Source organism: Stenella coeruleoalba, assembly GCF_951394435.1.
Source record: "Stenella coeruleoalba genome assembly, chromosome: 17".
Taxonomy (NCBI): Eukaryota; Metazoa; Chordata; class Mammalia; order Artiodactyla; family Delphinidae; genus Stenella; species Stenella coeruleoalba.
In genome coordinates, this window is record NC_137163.1 from 39,906,673 (window position 1) to 39,923,294 (window position 16,622).

Sequence of the window (16,622 nt, forward strand, 5' to 3'; positions counted from 1 at the left end):
TGCTCAAAGAATGATGGGGACCTGTCAAAAGAACACAGAGGGACTTCCCTGGTGCCACAGGGAAGTGGTTAAGAATCCGCCTGCCAATGCAGGGGACAGGGGTTTGATCCCTGGTCCAGGAAGATTCCCACATGCCGCGGAGCAGCTGGCCCCGTGTGCCACAACTACTGAAGCCCGTGCGCCTAGAGCCCGTGCTCCGCAATAAGAGAAGCTTCCACGACGAGAAGCCTGCGCACCGCAATGAAGACCAAAAATGCAGTCAAAAATAAATAAAATTAAAAAAAAAAAAGAACACAGAAACCAGCTTGGATGGGCCCCCACTCACCCTGGTGATGTTAAGCAGAATGTGATGAGACAAAAGCAGCAGCAAATCCTCCTGGACACTACATGGATCCAGCCCAATGGGGTAGAACAGGACGTCAGATAGTCCTCAAGTACTTGACCTAACTGGTTTGGTTGTTTTCTTATACCTTCTGAAGTGCCCAGTGCTGGAAAGCAATAGTGTGAAATCAGTTGGCTGCAGAACATCCTTCTGTCTCCCTGTGAACGCCATAGTGTGAAAATTTAAAACCCCAGATATGAACATTAATTCTGATCTTGGTGATCAGGCCAGCACTGAAATGTCCTGCTTTTTAGGGGGTCTATGACTTTAATGTTTTCATTTCACAGAATCATAGAAATTAGAAATGGAAAGGATTCATTCTATCATATTGTACTTGCCCCCTGCCTGTCAGATATTGTTCCCTAAGGTCTGTGGGCTCCGACTGCATCCAGGCGTGCTTGCAAAACTTCAGGAAGCAAGGCTGCGGTCCCTACCTTGGGCACCGACTTCACCGTCTCATGGTTCTTTCACTCAGGAAGATTTTCCCCTAGGACAATCTCACTAGTCCTTTTGTAACTTCTTCCTCTTTCATCTCCTTTTGCAGCTATAGCTTTTTTACTACTCCCCACGGAATGGGGAAATAGCCTTTTGGTTCTACCACCCTTAAAGGGAGCTGAGCCTAAAACTCTTAGTGAGAATTAAGTTTTAGTTTAACTCCAGAGGCATTTATTTTTTCCAAGTAATTTTTTTAATTGAAGTATATTTGGTAACCGTAAGTTTGTTTTCTATGTCTGCGAGCCTATTTCTGTCCTGTAAATAAGTTCATTTGTATCATTTTTTTTAGATTCCACATATAAGTGATATCATATGGTATTTGTCTTTCTCCAGAGGCATTTCTAACATTTGCCCAGTGCCAACGGTGAAAATAAACAGAAGTGGGAGGAATAAGCAGTGAGTTACGGGAATCCCAGAATATGCAGAACTTTGCGTGATTCACAAGATATACATTTTGTGAGATAAGTGTAGCGCTTTCATCAAATTACCAAAGAGTAAACCCAAAATGTTTAAGAAACACTGCCCAAGAGTAAGGTCACAGAGGAGAAATGGGATGAGCTCTTGAGTTGGGAGCCAGTCAGGTATATGTTCTTGAATTTGTTGCCAACTAACTATGTGGTTTGAACAAGTCTCTAACTTCTCTGAGCTTCAGTTGCTATCTCCAAAAAAAGGAAGGCAGAGAGGAAAAGATGACAAGAGAGAAAAAGGAGGACGAATTAGATTATTCTAAGATCCCTTTCAACTCACTGAATCCTATTTCTTGATGAACACCACCAGCCCTTAGATTCTAGTTCTGAAAGCTTCACCCATGGGCTGACAGCCTTTAGTTCATTCCAACCGGTCCCTCTCTTCCAGATGAGGATCTTTGACACAGACTTTAGATAGGCAAGTAGCATCAGTAGACTCCGGCACTGATAAGCATGGCCCCTGCCCCAATCATACCCAACACCAGGGCGCTCCAGCTTAAGAATAAATTTCCTACGTCTTACTATTTGCTCCAGAATGGAGGCCCAGTGCTTTACATGAAAATTGCTTTGAAAAAGGCTATTTGAGTTTTCTTCTGTTTCTTCACTTATTCCACAAGTATTTATTGCCAGGCACTATATGCCAGGCATTAAGCTAAATTCTCACACACTGCCGTAAATGAAACCGGTCCCCAAGAGGCTAAGAATCCTAACGTCGTACAAAAGTCCTCTCTGTGGAGCTGTGCATAGGCCCAGGGTAGGTACTAGCTTGATTCAACTGAGAGGAAAGAGGGGGGTCGGGGCTGGCATTGAAATAAGGAGAGACAGAGCCTCTGCGAGCATCACACACCCACCTATAAAGGGAAGGGGGATGCTGGCACCCTTCCAGAAGGGAGAACGAAAACCTGGTCCAAGTTGCACCATACCCCTGAGTTTGGTCAGGAAAGATGCTAAGGTTTTGTGTTTTTATTTGAGATTTTCTTCCACTAAAAAGGAACTGACTACCATACTAGATTACCACTTGAATACTGCTCTCCCAAGGAGCGGGATTCCATCCAACTTTGAGCCAACTGACTTCATTAGACCACACCTAGTAACACGAATCCTGGTGTTATGTTTCCCACGAGGGAAGAGCAGACAGCATCTGTCTCTTTCCTCATGGCTAATATTTCTTGCCTGTGCTCTTTTCCCTTCAAGTTCGCATCTCGTGCTGGTAGAAAAGCATTTCTCTTATTCGAGACAAAAGCCTGCCAATTATAAAGGATTCTCTCGTGACAATACCAAAGTACACAGAATTCTATACTTAAATTGTTTACCCTTTCTTTCTGGTGGTAAGACTTGCCTGGACCAAAACTGTAAGTAAGTAAGACGAAATAAAAGCAGGCTCATGGCCGTGAATGAAGTGGTCACTGAACAGAGAGTACCAGCAATGCAGAACTGGGACTTAGCACCACCATCTGCCCCAGAACTCCAGGAAGATAATTCCCCTCCCACCAGAATTCAGGGAAAAGACCCATCTCACTTAATGAGAACACACTGCCGCAGCCCCCCACCTTCCCCCCACCCCTCATGGCTGCATAGTAGTGGGGACCTTCTAGGTGAAATCCAGGATAGAAGAAGTGTCATGAGAAAGTAACAAGGATAAAGCAAGTAGTACTCATTCTCTGTAAATACATTAAACAACGATTTATCACTTTATCACTTGAGGTGAAGGGGGAGTCACAACGATGGTCACTAAACCACCTTATATGGAGAGGGTCCCATTGGCTGAAGGGCCCTTTGTTTCTCTGTTCCCTTTGAAGTTAGACGCGGTGGCAGAGCTGAACTGCACGATAGGAAAAAGAGGTCAGGAGTCTGGAGTTCCTGAAATAAAGGGGAGGTGGGAGGTGGAGAGGGCCAAGGTAGTTGGGGGTAGGGAAGGAAAGAAGCAGAGAAAAGAGGAGCAAGGTAACATAGGGGACCGGGGAGAAAACAAATGCCTAGTGAGAGATTTTAAGTTCTTTATAGATGAGGATGGTATGTGCTCCGAGTTTTCCTCTAAGAAAGCTACAAAGAGTCAGCAGAACTCACTGATGTTTTTGTGCAAGGGGATTATTTGGGGTCCAAAGTGAAAACAGAGTGTGTAGTCCAAACCTGGGACTGGAGGGTGAAAGGGCATGTGGCTCGCCCATCTCCATCATACCCCCACTACCCCTCTGTCCCCCGTGAGGAGGCTCCAGGGCAGGGGAGGGGACGTCCTGCATGGCGGCTCACCGTGCTGGGCAGGGTCTACTCTCTGGAATGCAGTTCTCGGAAGTGTCTGTCACCACACCCTTCCTGCTGGAGGTGATTGATCAAGCCCCACCGAGGAAGAGCCAGACTCAAACTCCAGGAGCCAAGGCTCACGGAGTCAGCAATGACCTTTATCTCCTGAAGGGGAGAATGTGCTCCTGTGCTTACCAGGGCCAGCTTCCTGGGTGTGCAACCTGTGCAACTGCACAGGTGCCACGGTTAGAAGGGCCATCCTTGCTTTAATGCTCTGCTAGGCGTTGGTGCTCCAGCAGAGTGAGGTGGCTTCCCACAGGAAGTGACACTCAGTGGATCACACGCCACTTCTCCCCCCAGCAAGACCGAGGGTCCAGTTTGGCCTCATCTCTTTCACTGCAGAGGGTACACTTCGTCATTGAGATCTTGTTTGGTGTTTCCTACTTGCTCAGCAGATGCTTCATGCTGCTCCACAGAGCTGAGACACTCACCATTCTACAGTTACAATTCCACCTCTTTTGATTAATCCTCACAATATCCCTGGTCAGCAATTGTTGGAATTTGACGGGTTGGTTTTTATAGTTTGGATCGAGTTCAGTAATTTTCCAGAATAATCATGTCTCTAAAGCAGATACGCAATTTCTCTGATATGCCAGCTTCCCATGTCTTTCGTAAAAGAACATATTGTTTACAGACAGGGGTTTGCGGTGCCAGGAACCCAGGCAGGACTACTGAGATACGAGAGTGACAGACAGATCCCCAGCACTGGGGGACTGGCTCCTGGAACAGTCAAGAAGGGCCAGCCATGAACGTTTTCTCACCAGGAGCTATTCCCAGCTTTTACTGAGAGAGTAATACACGGCGTGTGGTACCACGGAGGGGGCTCTTCAGCCCATGGCAGGTCTCCAATTTGCCTGACCTGTGTGAGGACAGTTACCACCAGAAGGGCCCTTTTTAGCAAAAGTGGCACATGCGTTTCTTTTCCTACTCCCAGGTGATGTCTTCAGAAGATTTCATTCGGATTGCTCAATAACTGAACACTTTACCTTAACTTCGCCCTGACTACCCTGATGGTTGGAATCGCAAATCTGAGAAGGTTGGTCACCTTCTTAGATATCACAAGTACGGCAGAAACATTGACTGCTCACTGAATGTCACGAGCTTAGCCACGTTTGCCAGACGCACCCCGCCCCCAATGGTTGGGGGCAGACCACGTGGCCAGTTCTGGCCAAAGGGCCGTGAGAGTGATACACATCATTTCTAGACGGAAATATTGAAGAGCTAGCGCGAGACCCTCCGACTCTGCCTTCTCCTTCTAAAAGCATTCACAGGATGTTAAGCAGCCTCCATCTCTGAATCAAGGCCAAGAAGGAAAACGCCCTAGGGAACTGTCAGACTTTTCTTGAACACGAAGTAAACCTTTACATGCTAAGCCACTGAGACTTTGGAGTGTGCTCATCACCGCAGCAGAGCCTAGCCTGACTAATGCAAGCAGGCAACCAGAAGCACCTACTGCTCAATGGGACTCAAAGCTGCAAATGGAATACAACAGCCCTACAGCCAGCTAAGGCACTCTTACCTTTCCTCAACATTATCTGGGTCAGGAACTACCAAAAATAGCGGCCATATAACCGGAAATAAGAGAAAAGTAGAGAAGGGAAGTGCCAAATAAAATTAGGACAGGAAATGTCAGCGAGCAATAGACGTTTGCCCTCTCTTGTGGATACACCGGTCATCCCAAAGATGCGATGCTGGGAAAGATGGTATAGTGAAGGGCTCGGGAGAGGATGGGGATGGAAGCCATACAGTACAGCACGGAACCTTTGATTCTCAGCCAGACCCCGGGCTTTTATGTCAGGCCAACAGCAGGGTAAATTAGAAAGCTGAAAACCTGGGCAGCCACAGACAAAATTGTAAAGTTTATTTTCAGAGCCTGGTATCTGCCACACAGCTGACACAATCAATATTTCTCAAAGCGTTTGTTCCTTCCCCTCACCCCATTCCCCTTGCAGTACCTTGAGCCCCATCCCTTGGCCACCCAGGATCCAGCTCTGCTAAAGTCCCCAAATTCTGAAGCCACCCAGCAGCACCCCACCCCCCAACACCTTCCGTCTCCTCTACCCTGTTTGATTACCAGTCGTAAGTCCAAGGGTTTGGACAAGCCAGTGCATCAACTTATATGGCCAAGGTGGTACTGGCTACTTCGGGATTAACGCCGTCAGCACCTATATAATCACATTGCAAGACTCCATACCGCTGCTGTGACTGAAAGATGTGACCGTCTAATTTCAGCCCTCAAGGTAAATGCAGGGAAGAAATCTTTCGGAGAAAAGAGGCTTTTCGAGGCTTCTCAAGTCACTTTGGGGCCATAGATGACTATGTCCTACACTCACCTAAACTGTAGAGTCAGGCATTGTGGCCACAGCGCCGTCTTCCCCTTTCCTGCCAGAGCTGCAATCCCCCTCCAACCCGTCCTACCACTGACACTCCTACCCTGAACTCTCTCCCACCTCCATTTGCACGGATGACATGTCTGCATCACTCTCACTGTGACTTCGGAAGCAGAGAAAGAACCAGAGAGACACCTGGGTTTTCTGCCACTGAAACTGGAAAACAGTCCTTGAGAAAAAGATGTCAAGGTCCAGCGGGACATATTTTTCCATCCAAACACTGTAAAATGAGTAGAGGTTTCACATGACGCTCACGTCTTGGTATGTGTTTGTTGTTTTTAGAACAGCAGGCCCCATATCTGAAGCGATACATGCATATATGATGTGGGTGTTACCATGGCAAATGCCGTGCATTTTTTTGGTTGAATAGAAGGGTAAATAAAGGTATAAATATTGGATCTTCTGTTACTATGGAGACGCAACGATTTGGGGCCTCGTCATTTTGGAAAGTTTTTTAATTTTATTATTTGGGTTCACTCCCTGCTGTGAATATTCTTATCAGAAAGTCTCCAGTCCCTGCTGCTGTAATTATGCTGACCCAACTAGCATTCTTGATTTGTCTTTTCAGATGGGATATCACTGATTTCTCGGAGAGAAAATTCATTACCTGTTTTGCCCTTATTACCAGATGTGAAATCTATGTTTGCATTCTTAAAAGTATTATTATTAAAAGCATATTTTAAAGTCAGGATTCTCTAGTCTACCTGGCTGTTATTTTTTTAAAAAAAGGGGTAGGTCTCTTTAAAGTCTTAAAGAGTTTTTGATCTATTTTCTGATCTAGACATTTGCACTTTTCCTGAACAAAATGTTTTCATTTCTAACCCTGATATGTCAGCATTGATAATCAGAATGTTAACCTTTGTATAGTCTTAACATCTCCATTACAGTTATTGATTTACATGTTTATAACTCCTAACCTAGAATGTGGTTTAGCCCTGCTAAACTTATGTCTACAATGAACAAAAATCTAGATTTGGGTACTTACCTAGACTACTAATTTTTAAATATGCTAGTGTGCTTCTTACCGACTAATCAATATATTGAACAGCCACTAAAACACTTAACCAGTACTTACCGTGCAAGGCATTTGGAATTCAAAACTAAATAAGACACAGTCCCTGCCCACAAGCTCACACAGTCCCTGCCCACAAGGAGCTTGTCTTATTGATAAAACACCAAAGTGTTACTACTGAGGATTTTTGTATTGGGTGAAGTTGAATTAAATTACCTCTAAGATTTCTTCAAACCCTAAGATTCTGAGCTTATTTATTCTACAATAAAGTTTAAGCCTAAATTAACACTAACATCAAAAATTTACAGTTTATTTTCTCAAATTATCTCACACATATATAATCAACTCTCAATTATACCAGCAGCGTTCAAAATTAATTGGAACAGTTTCCAAGATGCTTTGCAGCCACAGTGTCAGAAGTCGTCACCAGTAACAAGGCAAATTTATTTGACTTAACATTTTCCCACTGAAGGAGGTGGTTAGGCCACGGAGGTGCAGTCAGATTACACTGTCTCTTCTCCCTCCTCCTCAACCAGTCTCTACTAAAAATGTGACAAGAGAGACCCCTAAGATACTAGGCAGCCCAGGGCAAGGTCGGGGCAGGAAGTCTGCAGACCTGCAATGATCACCTCCAGGATAGAGTTAGCTGCACTCAAACTGTGGCCAACCAGCTTTACCCACCACACCCTACTTTCCTTTTTCTGTTATTAATGGTTTACATTCTCCCAGTCTGGTCATTCAGACTTGGCCCTTCAGAGTCATCTTGGACCTTTTCTTCTCCCTTGTTCCCAACATCCAGACACAAAGTACTGTATGGGATTGTATAGCCTTCATTCTTCAGGTCTCACCTCTCCAATTTCTGCACAACAGTCTGTTGTATGGTGCGTGTTGGGGCAGGGGTATGGAAATGTACACCCTATGATTCAGATATTTTTAAAAGGTTTTTTTTTAAATTTTGTTATAACAACTTTTTCTTTCCTCAAGTCCTGTTGATTTGATGGCAGAAAAACAAAAATATACAAAGTAGCCCATTAGGAACATTCAAAGTTTAAACTCCATATTAGGACTGTTTATTCCATCTCAAGAGGTCTTTCTCCCCCTCCTTACTCCAGGAAGGTCCCCAAATGTAGGCATTTCTCCTGGCAGTGGAGGGGAGCCCCCAGGATGGAGGTATACACAATGGAATATTATTCAGCCATGAGACAGAAGGAAATCCTGCCATTATGCTTATAAGTGAAATAAATCAGACAGAGAAAGACAAATACTACATGATATCACTTATATATAGAATCTAAAAAAGCCAAACTCATAGAAACATAAAGTAGAATGCTCGTTACCAGGGGCCAAGGGGTGAGGGAAATGGGGAGATGTTGGTCGAAAACTTGCAGTTATAAGACAAATAAGTTCTGGGGACCTAACATACAGCATGGTGATTATAGTTAATAATTCTGTATTATATACTTGAAAGTTGCTAAGGTAGTAAATCTTAAGTGTTTTCACTCCAAAAAAGAAATGATAATTATGTGAGGTGATAGAGGTGTTAGCTAATGTTACGGTGGTAAATATTTTGCAATATATATCAAATTATCACATTATACTCCTTAAACTTACACAACATTATATATCAAAAATACCTCAATCAAGCTCTAAAAATTATCTAAGCCATGGAACCAGTCTCAGAAGGGATGAGATGCTGGGTGAGTCACCAAGACAAGGTCTCTGAGCTAGGAAAGCAAGACATCAGCCCTGAAGTGAAAAGTGAGACTCAGGAACAAGATGGAGAATCAGGGATGTTATTTTGGGAAAAGGTCAGGCCCCAAATAAGTCACACGACTAGCAGACTGCCCATCTGCTCAGGGCAAGACAGCAGAGGGCATCAGGGAGTCCCTCCACTGCAGAGAGTGGGGCTGTAGAGGTAGCGAGAAGGACGTCTGGTTTTTATTCCTAGAGCTGCCACCTTAGTTCTTTTCCGGAAAAGCCCTTATCACAGAGGGTGACACCTACCTGGTGCCCAAGGTACACCGAATGAACCATGAATTGGTGTGCCAGCCTTCTAGCTGGTCTTCTTGCCTCTATACGATTCCTCTGTCAAGACATACAGTGTATCACCTATGTGGTTATCGCCCTACAATGCCACTTTCAATCTGTTCCTTCCCAGCTCAAGCGCCTTTAATGCCTCTAGCAGAGGCTGAAAACTGGAAGCCTCTGAGCTGAATCCAGCCCCAGATGGCTTTTGTTTGGCTCACACTGTGTTTTTCAAAAACTTGATTCAGATACAACATTTTAAAATAGAGATTTCATGTATGTGTCTGCACTCACTCACACACACACACACACACACACACACACAAACACACAAACACACATCCAGATTTCTGGCTTCTCTTAAAGACTCAGAAGGTCTGGGAAGTCTGGGCCCATGTTCCCACCTGGCAGTAATCAGCTGGTGCTATGAACAGCTGCCCTGTCCCTGGCATCTGCTCTCTGCTGTTCACCATGTCCCCCCCAGTACCTCTGCACCTTTCCTGGCCCTTCACCCACTGTGGTTCCTGCTGGCCTGAAGCAGGTTTTAGAATTCATTAACCCTGGACCTACAGGATGAATTCTAAACCCCTAGCATTCAAGGCTCTCCTTGGTTTGGTCATAACACTGCATCTCAATATCTCCTTTCAAAGACTTCTCTGATATCCCTTAAAATATCTTCTTTCCCACCTCCCCTCTTTAAACAAACATTACCAGCTGCTGCCATGTATTAAGGAATGAGCAAGACCCACACAGTGTCTGCCTCAAGGAAGCCAGCGTTCCCTGGGGAAACTGGTATTTAAATCAGAAGGTGCAATAAGAGTGACGGTTGCTATGGAGCTGGCAGCAGAGGGGGAAAGAGGAGCTCAGAACAAGGGCGCTAACCAGACTGGAGGTTTCTGGGGGGAGTCACATCTAATACCAGGTCGGGGATGGTGAGTGAGGAGGCAGTGCCCAGGGAAGGGCCATGACAATAGCGAGGCCTAGAGGCGAGCAAAGAACGGAAAGGAGTTGGGTCTGGACACAACGGGTGGAGAGAGTGCGCGAGGGGAACAAGGAGTCTGAAAGCTGAGGTTGGAGAAGTAGGCAGGCACGATCACTCCATTTATCTCAAGGGCATTTGGAAGCATCTGAAGAATTTAAAGAAAGGGAGGGACTTCCCTAGTGGCGCAGTGGTTAAGAATCCGCCTGCCAATGCAGGGCACATGGGTTCGAGCCCTGGTCTGGGAAGATCCCACATGCCACGGAGCAGCTAAGCCCATGCGCCACAACTACTGAGCCTGTGCTCTAGAGCCCACAAGCCAGAACTACTGAGCCCGTGTGCCACAACTGCTGAAGCCCGCATGCCCTAGAGCCTGTGCTCCACAACAAGAGAAGCCACCACAGTGAGAAGCCCATGCACCGCAACGGAAGAGTAGCCCCCGCTCACCGCAACTAAAGAAAGCCCATGCTTAGCAATGAAGATACAAGGCAGCCAAAAATAAATAAATAAAAATTTTAAAAAATAATGAAAGAAAGGGAGTGGCAGGTTCAGCTTTGTGGTATAGAAGGAGCATCATGACTACTTAGGGAGAACAGTTTGGAAAAGCAAAAGAGGGAAGATGGAAGATATGTTAAAAAGAACTATGGGAGGCCAGACACAAAAGGTCATGTATCATATGATTCCATGTATGTGAAATATCTAGAATAAGTGAATCCATGGATATAGAAAACAGAGTAGTGTTTGCCAAGGGCTGAGAGAAGAGGAGGTTGGGGAGTGCCGACTGAATGGGCACAGGGTTTTCTCTGCGGGCGATGAAAATGTTTTGGAACTAGATAGAGGTGATGATTGCACATCACTGAGAATGCACTAAATGCCACTTTGAAATGAACAATTTTCTGTTTTATGAACATTTTGTGTTATGTGAATTTTACCTCAATTCTTAAAGGAGTATTATGGAGTCCAGGCAAGAAGCATTTGGAAGAAGAAACGTGATGGCATGAGCCCCAGCCCCCATGCCTTGCCCATGCCATCTCCTTCTCCCTCTAGGTGCCCTCTCCCCTCCTTCCTTCCACCACTTACTCATCCTCTGGCCCCATTTCACTGGCTACCACCTCTAAGGCCAGCCCAGCTAGAGCTCATCACTTCCTTCTCAAATTACGGCTGTGCCTCCCATCACACACTCCCTGCCCCCTCTTTATCATTTCTTCATAACTGTATTCCTAATTTTCTCAACTGTAAAACAAGCTTGTGAACAATAGCACCATTTAGGAAATACAGGATGAGAAGTGTAGATGCTAAGCTTACTGTGTGACTTTCCAACAGCTAGGTAAGGTTTTCTGCCAACTGAATATGAGGTTGTATCATGCATGTGTATATAGATATAATTTTCTATCACGAGGCAAGAATTTTTTAGACCTAGTAAAAAATATCATAGAAATATTTGAACATGATATGCAATTTTTACATCCTGTCAAGGGGCATCCACAGAAGCAGACATTACTATAGTGTCTTTTTCCACCTGGTCTGTAAGTCTAAACATCACTGCTCCCCACTGATGGAGGTTTACCCCATAAGGAGCTGACGCCCCATATTTCCAAGTTATATCATCCAGCCCCTCTATGGCTGCTCGGAAAACTGGAGTCCATCCTCATGGAGTGGCACTGTCCAAGTCCAGAAGTGGAGGGACACTCAGTGCAGATAGGGCTGGGTGCTGGGCATGAGGGAGGACCCGCTGGCCTGGGCTCTGAGCTCAGACTCCTGTCACTCAGGTTACTGGGCAAGGGCTTCAGAGACAGCCACACAGCCCAGAGGTAGGCAGCACCTTCAGAAAATAAGGAGACAATGAAAAGGTGTCAAGGTTTGAGCCCAACACAGTGACTCACATCAAACAATATGCTCTGAACAGTTCTGCAATATAACCGGCGTTGATTTTTTCATTCAGCATACGGTTACTGAAAAGGCACCACCAACCAGCCGCTGTGCTGGGAAAACAGTGAATATCAACAAAGACAGTCACTCCTGGTGCTCCAAGTCTAGTGAGGGATACAGACTAGCTAATGGGACACTATAAAAGTGTGTAGCACTAAGATAAGGACAGCACCCAGGGAAGCAAAACAGCACAGAGACTGTAAGCATGAGTTCTCAACACTCACTGCCTGAGTTCACATCCTAACCCTGAGCAACTGTCTGAGTTAATTGGTCTAGTGGGTTGAGTAGTGACCGCCCCCACCCCCCGCCAAAAGATATTCTCAACCCAGAACCTGTGAACATGACCTTCTCTGGATAAAGGGGTCTTTGCAGATATAATTAAGGATCTCAAGATGGGGTCATCCTGGGTTATCCAAGTGGGCCCTAAATCCAATGACAGGTATGAGAGACAAGAGGAGACAAGACACAGACACAGAGAGGAGAAGGCAGAGATTGGAATGGTGCAGCCAGGCAACACATGCAACCTCCAGGGGCTTGAAGAGGTAAGAAAGGATTCTCCCCTAGAGCCTTTGGAGGGGAGCACAGCCTGCCCACCCTTTGATTTTGAACTTCTGGCCTCCAGAACTATAAGAGAATAAATTTCTGTTGTTTTAAGTCACCAAGTCTGTGGTAATCTGTTACAGCAGCCATAGGAAACCAATACTCTTAGCCTCTCTGATCTTCAGTTTTCTTGTCCCTAAAATATGGAAAGTAATAGTACACACCTTCTTGGGCTGTTTAAATGAGATAATGCATAGAAAGCACTTGGCCCAGGACCAGGCAGGTGGTAAGTGCTCAATAAGGGTTAACTAATAATTTGATTTCATTACTAGTAGTAGTAGTGCAGCAGTAGCCTGCATACAAGGCAAGTCTAACCAGGGTTTGGGGGAAGCCTCTTGAGAAAGTGGCCTTGAGCTGAGACATGATGGATGAGAAGGCATTAGCTGAACAAAGGAAAACGAGAGAGGGTTTAGAGGACTGGGATGGGATGGGAAGAGAGATCACGGGGGTGGAGTTTCAGAAGGAATAGCATATTGAGGCCAGAAGGTAAGAGGGACCAGGTGACATTTTGGAAGTTGAAAGCATTTCTAGCAAGTGTTGGATGGCATATAGGAGCAGCTTTATTTCTATGATGTGCCAACATCATTCCAAGTGTGTGTGAGAACAACAGGGAAATTTGATTTGGTATTATTTAATATTTACTCCCAATCTGAGGTCCTATCAAATATTCACAAACAGGTCTTCTCCATCTCTTCCCTGGGTGAGAGGGACAAGGGTTTTCCGAAAGCACAATTGACAAACTATTTCCCTTTCGACCTTGTACTATAATCGCAAACTCAGAACTGTCCTAATTCTCTTTCCCTTTCAGCCCTTTTACTTAAGCACATATCCCTCTGGCACACATCCATGAAATAGGTGTTTTCATTTTGTTGGGGATGTAGGGATACTTCACGTGCCAAGTCCATGGTGACTTCTAGATGATGTGCCTATCATTGATCTGTTTGCCCTTAAATTCATCCCCAACATTTCCCTCTCCTGCTCTCCACATTCCTTAGGCTTCCTTGCCCTCTCGCTTCCTGGTAGGTTTGACCAAGGGAAGATGCTTCCTTGAGCCTAAATTTCCTGGGGATACTATATTTTTCAGAGTTGCTGTAAATATTAAATGAAAAAAATGTATGTTCGGTACCTCTGGCAACAACTACTGCTGCTCACTCATTGTGTACGTTCTCTTTCTTCCACTGTAATAGCATTTATAGCTGTGCACATGGTCATTCAGAGTAAAACCTCTATTTTCAACTTCCCTTGCAGCTAGATATGGTCATGTGCCTAAGTTCTGGAATTTGAAAAAAACGTGTGTGATTTCTGGGCTTGCCCTCTTGTCACCTTTCTCCTTTGCTGGGGCTGGCATGTGATGGGATGGGAAGCCACCTTGGAATGCACGGGCAAGGACAACACCCTGGGGATAGCAGGGCAGCAACATCAGAGACACGTGGGCCCCTGAATGACTTTGCAGAGCAAAGCCAACAAGCCAGCCAGATTTACAGATAGAGATATAAACCTCTATGCTCTGTAAGCCACTGTTACTTGGGGACTCAGCTGCACAACTAAACCTATATCTCATCTAATGTCGTTCCCAGCAAAGTGTCAGGTTTGCATTGCAAGGAGGTACCTGCAGAGATCAACTCTGCTTGCTTGAAAACTGAAAAAAATAACTTCCTTCTAATAGTAACAAAAGAGTTTCTGCCTTCTGGGTGCAGCCCAGAACTTGATTTGAAGCAGTCTATCCCTTTGTTCTCAGAGCAGGAACTTGGTTGACCCCTTTTAATGATGCGGTAAAGAAGTTATCTTAGAATTAGCTGGGGAACTTTTGATAGAAGCTAATTTCCTGCAATTAGGCCAATGGGTACTCCAGACAATTAATTGGGATGTTAAAAGAAAGTGCACTCTTACAGGCAGGACACAAACTAATAAGGCTGGGGATTTATTGGTTACATTAGTTGCTTCTAAATTTTCATCACGGCCACAATGGACCACCAAACATCTTAAACAGTAGTTGGATGAAATGCTTCTAAGTAGTTTCATTTAATGGCTCTTTTATTAAAAATCCAAAGCTCTTGCACAAGGTTCCCTGCCTTCTCCCATCAGGCTCTCAGTTATCTTTTCTCTCCCTGCCCCTCCATGATATCAGTTTTATGCCAAAAAGACGTCTTGTCACTTCTTTCCTCTCTTTACTGAGAGCCTCACAAAACATCCTTGGCAAGCTCGATTGTGTTGTCTGTCATCTCCCTTCCCTTTTTTCAATAATCCACATCTACCCACACTCACCAAATTCGTCTCCTTTTTACTTTGCATCCAAGCACTTTCTTGGTTGATCTCTTAACACACACTCACCTATCTCCAATTGCTATCAATAACAGTCACTGTCACTCACAATTATAATCTCTCTTTCAATCGGTACTATTTTTTATTGACTCAGCACCGTCATTAAACAGTTGACCAGGACCTTCAAGATGGTGGAGGAGTAAGACGTGGAGATCACCTTCCTCTCCACAAATACATCAAAAACACATCTCCCTGTGGACAAACTCCTACAGAACACCTACTGAACGCTGGCAGAAGACCTCAGATTTCCTGAAAGGCAAGAAAATTCCTATGTACCTGGGTAGGGCAAAAGAAAAAACGGAGACAAAAGAATAGGGACGGGACCTGCACCTCTGGGAGGGAGCTGTGAAGAAGGAAAGGTTTCCACACACTAGGAAACCCCTTCACTGGTGGAGACGGGGGATGGCAGGGGGGAAGCTTCAGAGGCACGGAGGGGAATGCAGCAACAGGGGTGCGGAGGGCAAAGCGGAGAGATTCCTGCACAGAGGATCGGTGCTGACCAGCACTCACCAGCCCAAGAGGCTTCTTGTCTGCTCACCCGCCGGGGCGGGCAGGGGCTGGGAGCTGAGGCTTGGGCTTCAGAAGTCAGACCCCAGGGAGAGGACTGGGGTTGGCTGCATGAAGACAGCCTGAAGGGGGCTAGTGCACCACAACTAGCTGGGAGGGAGTCAGGGAAAATGTCTGGACCTACTAAAGAAGCAAGAGACCATTGTTTCGGGGTGCGTGAGGAGAGGGGATTCCTTTCCTGTGTGCCCACAGAAGGCAAAGCACCCCCTAAGTGAGCTCCAGAGATGGGCATGAGCCCTGGCTATCAGCTCGGACCACAGAGACAGGCACGAAATGCTAACACTGCTGCCACTGCCACTGCCACCAAGAATCCTGTGTGCAAACACAGGTCACTACCCACACCCTCCCCGGGAGCCTGTGCAGCCCGCCACTGCCAGGGTCCCGAGATCCAGGAACAACTTCTCCGGGAAAACACATGGCACGCCTCAGGCTGTTGCAATGTCATGCCGGCCTCTGCCTCCGCAGGCTCTCCCTGCATTGCAATTATGACTACTGTACCCCTCCCTCTTCCTAGCCTGAGAGAGCAAGAGAACCCTAACCAGCCGCTGCATTAACCCCCTCCTGTATGGGCGGGGAACACCCAGCGGTGGGGACAACCCAAGACTGAACCCCAGGAGCTGGGCAAACAAAGAAGAGAACGGGAAATTTCTCCATACAGCCTCAGAAGCAGCGGATTAAATCCCCAGAATCAACTAGATGAACCCTGTATCTGTGGAATACTTGAATAGACAACGAATGCTCCAAAAACTGAGGCAGTTGACTTTGGGAGCAACCGTAGACTTGGGGTTTGCTGTCTGTGCCAGATGTGTTTCTGATTTTTCTGTTTATCTTAATTTAGTTTTTAGAGCTTGTTATCATTGCTGGATTTGTTGATTGGTTTGGTTGCTCTCTTCTTTTGTTTTAATTTTAAAAAAATTTTTAATTTTATTATTTTTTGCTTTTATTACTTTTTCTATTTAAAAAAATTTTTTTCTTCCCTTTTTTCTTACTTTTCTTCAGAGATGTGTGGCCGACAGGGTCTTAGTGCTCTGGCTGGGTGTCAGGCCTGAGCCTCCAAGGTGGGAGAGCCTACTACAGGAAACTGGACCATCAGAGACCACGTGGCCCCACCTAATATCAATTGGCGAGAGCGCTCCCAGAGAACTCCATCTGA